The sequence below is a fragment of the Hyla sarda genome, chromosome 6, assembly GCF_029499605.1.
Source record: "Hyla sarda isolate aHylSar1 chromosome 6, aHylSar1.hap1, whole genome shotgun sequence".
Classification (NCBI taxonomy): Eukaryota; Metazoa; Chordata; class Amphibia; order Anura; family Hylidae; genus Hyla; species Hyla sarda.
Window position 1 is genome coordinate 149,246,602 of NC_079194.1, and position 14,620 is coordinate 149,261,221.

Below are 14,620 nucleotides of genomic sequence, written 5' to 3' on the forward strand. Positions count from 1 at the left end.
ACACCTAGTCCAGATGTTTATACAAACATAACATACATGCAGAGAGAAGGGGAATGGATAGAGCTCTAGATGTCGAGTTTATTTCCAGTGATTTCCTCATCCCAGCAGCCTGATGAAGGATTATCTCCAAGGGTGGGTTGACACTACGTTTTAAGCAATACGGGACTGTATACGGCTGGGGGAGCGAAAACCGGGTGCTCCCGTATCCCAGCCATAGTCGTCCTGTATGTAATGCATTTCAATGAGCCGACCGGATTCAAACGATGACTCCGGTCGGCTCATTTTTGCCCAGTATATGGTTTTCCCACCGGACCTAAAATTGTGGTCTACCCCGGTTTTAGGTCCGGTTAAAGAACCGTTTACGGGCCAAAAACCGTTTGACTCTGGTCGGCTCATTTAAATGCATTACATACGGGCTGGATACGGCTGGGAAAAAGGAGTGCCCGGGTTTTCGCTCCACTAAGCCATATACGGTCCCGTATTGCTAAAAACGTGATGTGAACCGGCCCTGACACAAAATGTTCACGGTTCTGAATATTTAGTGTTCAGATAAAACAATTTGAAGCATACCATACTTTCAATCAGTGGTTCAATTTCAATCCACTCTTATTGTAAATCAAATTGCCTTAAATCCTTAACGACCATGGACGTAAATGTATGTCCTGGTTTGGCGGGACTTCCTGCACCAGGACGTACATTTACGTCCTGTGTATGATCGCGAGCATCAGAACGGTGCTCGTGTCATACACAGCAGGTTCTACTAGCAGCCGGGGACCCACCCGTAATGGTCAACATCCGCGATCGCGCAGATGTCCGCCATTAACCCCTCAGATGCCGTGATCAATACAGATCACGGCATCTGCGGCAATGCGGTACTTTGAATGGATGATCGGATCGCCCACAGCGCTGCAGCAGCGATCCGATCATCCAGCATGGCGGCCTGAGGTCCCCTCACCTGGCTCCGGCCGTCTCCCGGGGTCTTCTGCTCTGGTCTGCGATCGAGCAGACCAGAGCAGAAGATGACCGATAATACTGATCAGTGCTATTTCCTATACATAGCACTGAGCAGTATTAGTAATCAAAGGATTGCTATAGATAGTCCCCTATGGGAACATAAAAAGTGTAAAATAAAAGTTGAAAAATGTTAAAAAAAAAAAAAAGTTTAAAAAAAAGTGAAAAATCCCCTCCCCCAATAAAAATGAAAATTGTAAATTTTTCCCATTTTGCCCACAAAAAGCGTAAATGGCAGCTTTGCTACATTTTATCAAAAAACATTTATAAAAAAGTTTCTAAAAGTTTTATATATGCAAATGTGGTATCAATAAAAAGTACAGATCACGGTGCAAAAAATGAGCCCTCGTACTGCCCTATATATGGAAAAATGAAAGTTATAGGTGGTCAAAATAGGGCGATTTTAGATTACTGATTTTGTACAAAAAGTTTTAGAATAAAGAACACGTCATTTTTACCGTAAAGTGTATGGAGTGAAAACAAAATCCTCCAAAATGCGCAAATCTGTGGTTTTCATTAAAATTTCCTCCCTAAAATTTTTTTTCTTGGGTTCGCTGTACATTTTATGGTAAAAGGAGCGGTTTCATTACAGAGTACAATTGGACATGCAAAAAAACAAGCCCTTATATGGGTCTGTAGATGGAAATATAAAGGAGTTATGGATTTTAGAAGGCGAGGAGGAAAAAACAAAAATGCAAAAATAAAATGGCCTGGTCCTTAAGGGGTTAATGCACTGAGTTCTTGCATGCATCTACAAAGCAGTCTGACTAACCAAAGTGGCAGAGTAAAGCATGGGGGATAAAAAGGGTGGCATTTCGAACTTCTGTTTAGACAGGGGATACAGTTCTGACTACCCCAGACTCCTAATAAACATTGTAGCCAAGCTGAAGCCACTTAACGGTGTCCTAGTGCAGCATAGCTGCTGTATAAAGCAGGGTGGTTAAAGTGTACCTGTCGTTTGAAAACATTTTTATATAATGTAGATAATATAATGTAAAAAATGTGCATATTTTTGAGTGAAAAAGTGCAGTCCCTGCAGCTATTGCCTGTGTGTCTCTGTGTGGAGACAAAATAAAGGAAGTGTGGGCGGGACAAGCAGGGCTCTGTGCACACTCCTGGCTTGTCAATCATCCTGCCTTAGAGCCCTGCTTTTCCACCCACACTTCCTGTATTTGATTTCTTTACAGAGATACTCAGGAAATAGCTTCAGGGACAAAAATATACACAATTTTTACCCAATGTATATTACAAATATACAAATGTTATTTTTTTTTACATTTTATAAAAAGTTTTTACAACTGACAGGTACACTTTAAAGCAGCAGAAGGATGAATGTCTAATATAAGCAGTAGGCAGATTCCAGATTAAGTCTAACCCCAGTAGACAATGCAGACATGCCCACCAATCATAGCTGGAAAAATATCTAGTGATTGGACCCCCAACTTATACAATACTTCAATCCAAGATCACCAAAAAGCCCTGATGTCTTTCTTGTCAAATAGTGCATCCTTATTTTCCTTGACTTCTACAGAAAAAATTTACTATCCCTCCCATCTCAGTCACTGTAGTCATATTTTCCTGTACACTAAGGTTCCATTGAACAAGGCGGCACAGCAAAAGCTTTGAGAAATTGATGGGTCGCTGTGAGGCCGACCTGAGAGACTCCACAGTGTAGAAAATTGCTCAATAGCTGTCAGTCCCTGCTGAGCAGGCCACTGATGCATCGTAATCTCTCCTCCCACAGCGAGAAGGTCAAACCTGCTCCACATTCACAGCTCCAAAAACCAATTACACAGAGGTATCCGCTCCCCGGGGCTCTGCACGCATCAGCCTCTAAACCTATTAGCTGCTGTGCGATTATAGAGACAACTGCAGGGAAAGTAGCCCTACAATCTGTCAAATATTGTGAGCATCTGCAGCCAGCGGAGAGGCTGTACTCCATATCCCCCAAAGTCTTATCATTGACTGCTCAGGGCCACAGAGCTCCACAACCTCACAACCAGCATCTGCACTTCTACTGCACAGCTATTACCCTAAATCTTAATCCTTTCAGTATTTATGAGCTTCTGAAGTTGAGCTGTTCTTTTCTGTCTAAGTGTTCTCTGATGACACGTGTCTCGGGAACTGCACAGTTTAGAAGAAAATCCCCATAGCAAACCTCTTCTAAACTGGGCAGTTCCCGAGACACGTGTCATCAGAGAACACTTAGAAAGAAAAGAACAACTCAACTTCAGAAGCTTATAAGTACTGAAAGGATTAAGATTTTTTTATAGACATAATTTACAAATCTGTTTAACTTTCTGGAGCCAGTTGATATATATATATATATATATATATATAAAAAAGCTTTTTCCTGGTTAACCCCTTTAACTCAAAAGACAAAACTAGTGTAGCAGTCTATTTTTCCACTAAAGATCAGCGTTGACATCATATACTAGCAGCCTATCCATCTAAGAAAGAAGCTGTGACATCACTGAGAATACATCCGATCCATTTACTAGAGAACAGCAGTGACATCACTGAGAATATATCCTATCCATTCACTAGAGAACAGCAGTGACATCACTGAGAATATATCCTATCCATTCACTAGAGAACAGTGACGTCACTGAGAATACATTCTATCCATTCACTAGAGAACAGCAGTGACATCACTGAGAATACATCCTATCCATTCACTAGAGAACAGTGACGTCACTGAGAATACATTCTATCCATTCACTAGAGATCAGCAGTGACATCACTGAGAATACATCCTATCCATTCACTAGAGAACAGCAGTGACATCACTGAGAATACATCCTATCCATTCACTAGAGATCAGCAGTGACATCACTGAGAATACATCCTATCCATTCACTAGAGATCAGCAGTGACATCACTGAGAATACATCCTATCCATTCACTAGAGAACAGCAGTGACATCACTGAGAATACATCCTATCCATTCACTAGAGAACAGCAGTGACATCACTGAGAATACAGCCTATCCATTCACTAGAGAACAGCAGTGACATCACTGAGAATACATCCTATCCATTCACTAGAGAACAGCAGTGACATCACTGAGAATACATCCTATCCATTCACTAGAGAACAGCAGTGACATCACTGAGAATACATCCTATCCATTCACTAGAGAACAGCAGTGACATCACTGAGAATACATCCTATCCATTCACTAGAGAACAGCAGTGACATCACTGAGAATACATCCTGTCCATTCACTAGAGAACAGCAGCGACATCACTGAGAATACATCCTATCCATTCAGTAGAGAACAGCAGTGACATCACTGAGAATACATCCTATCCATTCACTAGAGAACAGCAGTGACATCACTGAGAATACATCCTATCCATTCACTAGAGAACAGCACTGACATCACTGAGAATACATCCTATCCATTCACTAGAGAACAGCAGTGACATCACTGAGAATACAGCCTATCCATTCACTAGAGAACAGCAGTGACATCACTGAGAATACATTCTATCCATTCACTAGAGAACAGCAGTGACATCACTGAGAATACATCCTATCCATTCACTAGAGAACAGCAGTGACATCACTGAGAATACATCCTATCCATTCACTAGAGAACAGTAGTGACATCACTGAGAATACATCCTATCCATTCACTAGAGAACAGCAGTGACATCACTGAGAATACATCCTATCCATTCATTAGAGAACAGCAGTGACATCACTGAGAATACATCCTATATATTCACTAGAGAACAGCAGTGACATCACTGAGAATACATCCTATCCATTCACTAGAGAACAGCAGTGACATCACTGAGAATACATCCTATCCATTCACTAGAGAACAGTAGTGACATCACTGAGAATACATCCTATCCATTCACTAGAGAACAGCAGTGACATCACTGAGAATACATCCTATCCATTCATTAGAGAACAGCAGTGACATCACTGAGAATACATTCTATCCAATCACTAGAGAACAGCAGTGAAATCACTGAGAATACATCCTATCCATTCACTAGAGAACAGCAGTGACATCACTGAGAATGTGACAAGGGAATATCTGTGCAATCACTTTCAATGCTACCTATCCAATCAGATGTTCATTTTTATTGAGAAAAATCGATGTCCAGGATATTCACACCAATTCTCTTTGTTTGGACTGATTATATCACTGTTAAAGTATAACCTGATAATGTTATGGTTGCCCATTTCCGCAACAGCTAACATTTCATTATATATAGGGCTTATTGTGGTAACATTGCATTGACTCCAGTCAGTGGTTTCTAACTTTAGAGCTTGCCGTTTCTTCTCGCTACACACAGTAGATCTCTTCATTACTCACAAGAAACATCACCAGTAAATCCTTTGTCAGCAGCAGGCAGAAGCGTGACAAGAAGCTCATACCGCCGGCTGAACAACTGCAACAGGAGATGAGGGATGAGTACCAGCCGATACAAATGGCTGAATGGAAGTCACAAGCCTGCTATGCGGTTGAGGTTCTGGTATCACAATTGTAAAGATAGGAGGAATGTGTTGAGGGCTGGGATGAGGCTGGAGGTACTAAAGACACTAGGAATTTATGTTGTAATAGAGAAGATTTTCTTTAATATCTCCTTAGACAGTCCTGTGGACAGTGTCATGTGTGCCACGTTATTAACAGGACTATGTATCTGTTTCACCGATAGGGAGAGAACGTGAGAAAGTACTGTCTGGGGAGAGAAGGGAAGGCAGTTCTATATGTGTTCACTTCATTCAACCCCTTACGGACTCAGCCATTTGGGCCTTAAGGACGCAGCCAATAAAATGTTTACGTTTTCGTTTTTTCCTCCTCGCCTTCAAAAAAACATAACTCTTATATTTTCATCCACAGACTAGTATGAGGGCTTGTATTTTGTGTGACCAGTTGTCCATTGTAATGCCATCACTCACTTCACCATAAAATGTATGGCGCAACCCAAAAAAATACTATTTGTGTGGTGAAATTAAAAAGGAAACAGCAATTTTGCTAGTTTTGGAAGGTTTTGTTTTCACGCCGTACAATTTACGGTAAAAATGACATGTGTTCTTTATTCTTTGGGTAATAAGATTAAAATGATACCCATGATAACATACTTTTCTACTACTGTTGCGCTTAAAAAAAAATCGCAAACTTTTTAACCAAATTAGTACGTTTAAAATCCCCCTATTATGGAGACGTATAACTTTTTCATTTTTCCGTATAAGCGGCGGTATGAGGGCTCATTTTTTGCACTGTGATCTGTACTTTTTATTGATACCATATTTGCGTATATAGAACTTTTAATCAATTTTTTTAATGATTTCTTTTGGGAATAAAATGTTATAAAAAAGCATCTATTTTGGATTTTTTTTTATTTTTACATTCACGCCGTTCCCCGTATGGTATCATTAACATTTTATTTTAATAGTTCAGATATTTACGCACGCGGTGATACCAAATATGTATATAAAATATTTTTTTAACAATTTTTGCAGGTGAAATAGGGAAAATGGGACAATTTACGTTTTTATTGGGGGGAGGGTTTTTTTACTTTTATTTTTACACTTGAATAGTCCCCATAGGGGACTATTTATAGCAATCACTCGATTGCTAATACTGTTCAGTGCTATGTATAGGACACAGTACTGATCCGGGTTATCGGTCATCTTCTGCTCTGGTCTGCGGGAAGGCAGATCAGAGCAGAAGACGCCGGGAAGGCAGCGGAGCCAGGTGAGGGGACCTCCGTCTGCCGTGCTGGATGATCGCCGCGGCAGCGATGCGGGCGATCCGATCATCCATTTTAGTGACTGTGATCCTGCAGATGCCGTGATCTGTATTGATCACGGCATCTGAGGGGTTAATGGCGGACATCCGCAGGATCGCGGGTGTCCGCCATTACGGGCGGGTCCCTGGCTGCGATCAGCAGCCAGGACCTGCCGCGCATGATGCCGCTATCGCTCCAATGCTCGCGGTTATGCTTAGGACGTAAATGCACGTCCTGGTGCGTTAAGTACCACCTCACCAGGACGTACATTTACGTCCTTCGTCGTTAAAGGTGTACTCCGGTGGAAAACTTTTTTTTTTAAATCAACTGGTTAAACAGTTGAATGTTAAACAGATTTGTAAATTACTTCCATAAAAAAAAATCCTAATCCTTCCAGTACTTATTAGCTGTTGAATACTGATATCTTTGTCCATTTTAAGAACTGTCCAGAGTAGGAGACAATCCCCATAGCAAACATATGCTGCTCTGGTTAGTTCCTAAAATGGACAGAGATGTCAGCAGAGAGTACTGTGCTCGTGATGTCAGCAGAGAGCTCTGTATTCCAAAAGAAAAGAATTTCCTCTGTCATATTCAGCAGCTAATAAGTACTGGAAGGATTAAGATTTCTTAATAGAAGTCATTTACAAATCTGTTTAACTTTCTGGCACCAGTTGATTGGAAAAAAAAAATTTCCACCGGAGTACCCCTTTAACCCCTTAACGACGCAGGACGTATATTTACGTCCTGCGCCGGCTCCCGCGATATGAAGCGGGATCGCGCCGCGATCCCGCATCATATCGCGTCGGTCCCGGCGCTAATCAACGGCCGGGACCCGCGGCTAATACCACACATCGCCGATCGCGGCGATGTGCGGTATTAACCCTTTAGAAGCGGCGGTCAAAGCTGACCGCCGCTTCTAAAGTGAAACTGAAAGTATCCCGGCTGCTCAGTCGGGCTGTTCGGGACCGCCGCGGTGAAATCGCGGCGTCCCGAACAGCTGATCGGACACCGGGAGGGCTCTTACCTGCCTCCCCGGTGTCCGATCGACGAATGACTGCTCCGTGCCTGAGATCCAGGCAGGAGCAGTCAAGCGCCGATAATGCTGATCACAGGCGTGTTAATGCACGCCAGTGATCAGCATTAGAGATCAGTGTGTGCAGTGTTATAGGTCCCTATGGGACCTATAACACTGCAAAAAAAATGTAAAAAAAAAGTGTTAATAAAGGTCATTTAACCCCTTCCCTAATAAAAGTTTGAATCACCCCCCTTTTCCCATAAAAAAAATAAAACAGTGTAAAAAAAATAAAAAATAAACATATGTGGTATCGCCGCGTGCGTAAATGTCCGAACTATAAAAATATATCATTAATTAAGCCGTACGGTCAATGGCGTACGCGCAAAAAAATTCCAAAGTCCAAAAAAGCGTATTTTGGTCACTTTTTATATCATTAAAAAATGAATAAAAAGTGATCAAAAAGTCCGATCAAAACAAAAATCATACCGATAAAAACTTCAGATCACGGCGCAAAAAATGAGTCCTCATACCGCCCCGTACGTGGAAAAATAAAAAAGTTATAGGGGTCGGAAGATGACATTTTTAAACGTATAAATTTTCCTGCATGTAGTTATGATTTTTTCCAGAAGTGCGACAAAATCAAACCTATATAAGTAGGGTATCATTTTAACCGTATGGACCTACAGAATAAAGATAAGGTGTAATTTTTACCGAAATATGCACTGCGTAGAAACGAAAGCCCCCAAAAGTTACAAAATGGCGTTTTTTTTTCGATTTTGTCGCACAATGATTTTTTTTTCCGTTTCGCCGTGCATTTTTGGGTAAAATGACTAATGTCACTGCAAAGTAGAATTGGCGACGCAAAAAATAAGCCATAATATGGATTTTTAGGTGGAAAATTGAAAGGGTTATGATTTTTAAAAGGTAAGGAGGAAAAAACGAAAGTGCAAAAACGGAAAAACCCTGAGTCCTTAAGGGGTTAACAGGAGAAACAAAGAGGCAGTACCTGTCCAGAGAAAAAAGTTGCTGAGTTGCCTATAGGAACCAATCAGATTGTTTCTTCCATTACTGAAAAGGCCTCTGCAAAATGAAAGATGCAATCTGATTGGTTGCTATGAGGAATTCAGCAACTTTTTCTCTGGACAGGTTTTGATAAATCTCCCCAAAGAGGCAGTCCTAGCTGTATCCGCTTCATTTAACAGAAGAGACAAAGAGGCAGTACTTTCTGGAACCATGTCATTTGGTCTATTTTCACACATATGTGAAGGTAAGGGAGTCTTTAGAATTACCTCACATACATTGGCCTTGATTTACTAAGAGTGGAGTTTCCTTTGTGGGTTTTAATTCCCTACAAGTATTTTTCCACGGTTTCCCTACATTTAGCTTTTTTTTACAACTGCTCAGAGCTTCGTAAATATGTTGAGATTTTTATAAATAAATATCGGGGACACGCCCGCTTTTTGCGGCCACAACACCTTTCCTGGTGGCCACACCCTTTTTTTTTTTAGGGTTTTCTGAGTAAAATGGAGAGTTGGTCAGGTTTTTACACTTTTCGGCGAACACAATTTGTGGCGCAGTGCGCCAAATTCTGCCACACAACACGACAAAACAGGTCGGGTTTACAATAATAAATCCGGGCCGTTATGCAGTGTAAAAAGAGCAGGAGTACTGGCACGCAGTACTTTCTGTATCATCTTTATTTACAGACATTACTATCTGTCCTTACATTAAACATTATTAACTGGGAAAGACAGGGGCAAAGTACTATCTGTACCAACATTATTTTGTGTGTTATCAATGTGCTGCTTGTTTTAGCAAGGTAACCAGTACATTACACCAACACATAAGCACAAAGATGGCACAAAGTCTCTTCACTGTCACATAGGTTGTGGTTAAGCAGAAATAAAATAGTTATGCTATTGAGGTTCATGGGCAAAGAGTTGGTGTATAGAGAATTAATAGTGAAGTTTCTTCAGTATTAAACCATATAATCTGTTTTGGGCAGAGAGTGATGAATTCCATCTGCGGCAGCATTTGTTAGTATCTGACCTCCATTGTAGCCAGTTCCTCTATCAGGTACAGTAGATGTACAGAACCTCCTTCCCCTGTACTAAAGAGCTGCTTAGTCCAAAGGGGTTGGAAAGAAAATCCTCCAGATGGCCCATTCAGTCCAACCACTACATAGTATAGCATTAGAACATGCCCAAGACTCCCCTGCCTGTCCCACCACACAGGGCATACCCATGATGCCCCCTTCATGGTATATAAAATATGAGGCATGTTGTTGGGGGGGGGGGGGGGGGGGGGGATCACAGTGAAATCAGAGCCAACTTAGATCTAAGTGTCAGGGGCCATTCATCAACCTCCAGGCGGATTACCGACATTCCATCGCCTCTGCCTCCTACCAAGGACGGGCCAGCCACAACAAAAGCCTGGCTACCAGCCCAGGGGAAGGAAGGGACACACAGCATGACTGCTAAGGGTTGTAAGGGGATAAACAGGAGGTAGGGGAGGTGCAGGGTCTACAGTAAGCTCCAAATCTTCCCATAACCACAAACACTTGGCAAGAGCTAACACTTGGGGGCACTGGAGAGACTCAAAAGTACTCAAAGAAAAACTCGCTCCTTCAAGTGTATTTATAAATTAATTAGTAACTGCTTTTTCTTTCAAAGAATACAGATCTGTGCAATGCTGGGAAGACACAGCAAATAAGTACAGGTCGAGAAACCTGTGACACCTAATGAGTTTAGGCTGAAACACAAGGAACAAACTGAATGAAGTGTTATTCAATGCATTAAGTCAAATGATATTCAAATAACATTATAATAAAATGGAAATTGGGTGGCTACACACTAAAAGATGGTAGGCTAATTTGAGACCGAGGTACTGAGTTGCACTATAACCAAAGTGCACTTTCGGCACTTGATATTCAAATAACATTTAGCTGAATGAGACAATGTCCCATCCTAGGCACTGCATCTGAAATGTCATCACTTATCCTGATACACAGTGGGGGAGATTTATCAAAACCTGTCCAAAGGAAAAGTTGCCGAGTTGCCTATAGCAACCAATCAAATCACTTCTTTGATTTTTCAGAGGCCTTTTCAAAAATGAAAGAAGCGATCTGATAGGTTGCTATGGGCAACTTTCCCATAGACTGATTTTAATAAATCTCCCTGAATATATCTTAAAAAAAAAAAAAAAAAGGTAGAGCTCCTCATAGAGCAATATTGCCTTAAAACTGGGACAAACACAATAGTATAACTTTGGTAGGTTGTGATAAACCGCTCAACTGGGCGAGTTGTGTTATAGACACAACTGCATATAAGTGTAATGGATGTGGTAGTACCGGCAGGGATGAAATCCAGTTGAGCCTAACAGAGAATCCAGGAACGTTCCAACACAATGCTGGGTAGATGGCTCGATCCACAGACACAGATCCAAGAGATGTTTGTTTAACACTTTATTGAGCCACACACAACGCATTTCTGGGCATTGCACTGCGCCCATGTACACATGTAAAACTGGCACCATCAAAAGCAAACCCCGCCCACTGGGCGTGTAACACATCATGGCACAAAATAAAACAATCGGAAGAGGAAAATCCTCTACAAATGACATGATAAACACATGCAACAATAGAAACATACAATCCAGTGATAGCCTCATAGAATAGTACACTTACGTAGTGTGGATATTCCTATATATAGAAAAAAAACCACTGTGCATGCGCGGTCTTCTAAAAATACTAGTGATTACTAAAAGTCTATCGAGAGCACTTGCGCTCATCTGTAGAGGATTTTCCTCTTCCGATTGTTTTCTTTTGTGCCGTGATGTGTTACACGCCCAGTGGGCAGAATTTGCTTTTGATGGCACCAGTTTTACATATATCGGCGCAGTGCATATGATATTTTTTCACGCCAGTACATCTGACGAAGGGGCTCCAACACCCTGAAACGTGTGGTGTGTGTGGCTCAATAAAGTGTTAAACACCTCTTGGATCTGTGTCTGTGGATCACTCCAGCTACCTGGCCTTTTGTTGGAACTTTCCTGGATCACTTATCCTGAGAGTCATTTGTTTGACCACCCCCTCAATGTATGCTCTCAGCTCAAGTGTTAGGGGATGATGTCTGGCCACAAGCTTGCTGATCGTTTCCAGTAAAAACAAGAATATATCTGAATGCAGTTCTAAAGCAGAATAAGGGCTGCAATTCAGTCAGTACAAGGAAGGTAATGTCATGTATTTCCTATTCACATGAAGTAACAGCCCGGGACCCTGGACATAATAATAGGGATTGGTGGCAAACACCTTTTCATTGCACTCGGCTGCTTTGATTTTATCACTCTATAGACTTTTTGTATTACCCCATGGTGCATACAAGTTGGTGCTCCACAGGACACAATCAGCACTATGAATCCCATATGTTCCTTGTCGTTTGTAGAAACACCTTTAAGCCTCTACCTCCTCAGCTGGTTACAAGAGGAATGCTCCCACTACTACTTCAGCCACAACTGAGAATATGAATAGTGAGAAAAGCAGGAGGGGAAGAGAAGCCTGGAGGAATTCTCACCAGATGCGCTGAACCCCTGTCAGCTTTCCTTCAAGGTAACTCAAGGTCAGGAGAGGCAGGAAGACAATGTGGGGACATTGAAGGCCCCTCCGCCAGATGTGCGCTAACTAGGAGGCTGACCTCCCAGCTAATAAGGTCACTCACTGGCTCCAGCAAGACGAGGGAACAACCAGGGTCTTGGCTCTGCTGCAGAATTCACTTGGCACAGACTGTGATTGCAGCTTCCTAAATCCCTTTAGAACAAGAACTGAAAGGAGGAGGAGGAGATGATGAGGGTCCACGGGTGGGGTGTGCTGGACATGTCTACTAAGGGGTGATCATGCCAACAACCCTGCATAAGGGTCAACAAGAGCACAGCCCTGACTGTGGACTTTTTTTTCCCAGCAGTCTGGAGGTCCCGTCACCCCAGGCACTGAAGGGTTAAGCAGCTCCCAGCAAGCAGAATTCAAGAAATTCCTCCAGTTCTGTGATCTTACATTAGAAGCAGCAGCCGTGACTTTCATTCCCTATAACACAGTTGCAATAGGCCTACCGCCACTTTAATGAGCTGCTACCTGAAGACTATTGCCTTCTCAGGGACATGTCTGTTAACCCCTGACTGACTGCCTGTCAAGATCCATCACCCTTACCTGGCAGGGAACTAGATAATAAAAAAAATGTGTAGGTGTCATAAATGGTAAATGAACAGAAATTGTCCAGACACAGCCACCACCACCACCACCACCACCACCACCACCCTACCGAGCCAGATAGATAAACGGATACATAGGTGGATCTGGCAGTGTACACAGCTCTAAGTTAGGGCACAGAGCACAAACTGATCAAATCTATCCATGTTGCAAGATTCAGCCCTTCCGAGCAGTTTGTGTCCTTGCCCGATCCCCCTGGTCCCAGGGCTGCTGTCTCATTAACACGGGCTCCAGAATGTCTACTGGTCTGTGTGCAATATTGTCTCCACTCCCTTCTCATTGAGGTGAACTGAGCACAGGCAACATCTCTAACACAAACGTGAATGGCAAAATAATGTTCTCCTGTGAGGAGTAACGTAAACAGCGCATAAAGTGGAGTAATGTCTGCCAAGCCCCCATCACTGGCATGCTTACCTCATAACATGTGCCCTCAACTATACTACCACCCCACCTAACAGCACTAACGACTCAAAAGATGCAGAGTCAGAAATGAATAATAATAAAATAGTGTACAGCTACAGTCACCAAGTTACGTATATGAATTAATGTATTCATAATAATAATTACTTATCCTGTCAAGATTCTGCATTACAGCCAGTATAATAAGGGTATGTTCACACATGAATATCTTGCAGCATATTTTCTGCTGTAGATTTTAACAGTGACTTACCATTAGAAAATCTGCAGCAGAAAATCTGTATCAGAAATTGTGCTGCAAAATACACATACCCTATGGGTATAACCACATTGTCAATCCAGCCACAGAGTTTACCATAAACCTTAAGCAAAATCTGCATATAGAATGTGTGGATTTTGGAGTGGACTTCAACCCTCTACTGCAGTGTTTTCCAAACTGTGGACCTCCAGCTGTTGCAAAACTACAACTCCTAGCATGTCCACATTCACAGAGGCCATAGCTCTACTGTCTTCATTGTAAAGGGTTTAAAATATTTCACACTAGATCTGCAAGTAAAAACCACAGAATTTCTGATGCATGTGAGCATATATCCTTAGTCACTGTATACATTATTTGTCCTTTACTCGATGCATTACCCAATGAGACTAAGGCTACCATTCACTTTAATGGTTCCGCAGTAGTGGAAGATTTGCTGATTGCTGGCGGACCCGTTGACGTGAATGGTAGCGTAACTCACTATGAGTTACGATAATGTGAATGTTCTCTTAGGGTATGTTAACACATACAGGATCTGCTGCATATTTTTTCTGCATATTTTGCCACCCATTGAAGTTAATGGGGTAGTAAAATCAGCTGCACAAAACATGTAGCACATCCTGTACGTGTGAACATACCCTGAACTGAAAGTTGTCATTTAGGATCATCACACTCAAGGTAAGCCGGGATTTGGAGCCGTAATACTGATACATGAATGCGTCCATATTACATTAGTGTAAACCCAGCCATTTTGTCAGTATTGTTAGCTAAAATCAAAAGTGGAAATGCCAGAGGAAAAACTATAAACGGAAAAACTTTTTTTTTCTTCCTGTGAACCCTGCCTTACACTCCAGAGCTGCACTCACTATTCTTCTGATAAAGTCACTTGGGGAAATTTATCAAAA

General features: G+C 41.9%; 1 protein-coding gene and 1 long non-coding RNA gene across 3 annotated transcripts in view; one reads left to right on the forward strand and one right to left on the reverse strand.

The window, feature by feature from the left end:
* The window catches only part of LOC130276326 (uncharacterized), a 76,051-nt gene extending 63,447 nt beyond the window's left edge, over positions 1-12,604 (forward strand). Inside the window, exon 3 of the long non-coding RNA XR_008845085.1 lies at positions 12,225-12,604. This is a non-coding gene — a long non-coding RNA (uncharacterized LOC130276326). The remainder of the gene's footprint in view (positions 1-12,224) is intronic.
* Positions 1-14,620, reverse strand: part of GSE1 (Gse1 coiled-coil protein) — a 510,276-nt gene that overhangs the window by 438,073 nt on the left and 57,583 nt on the right. The gene's annotated exons all lie outside the window — the stretch shown is intronic.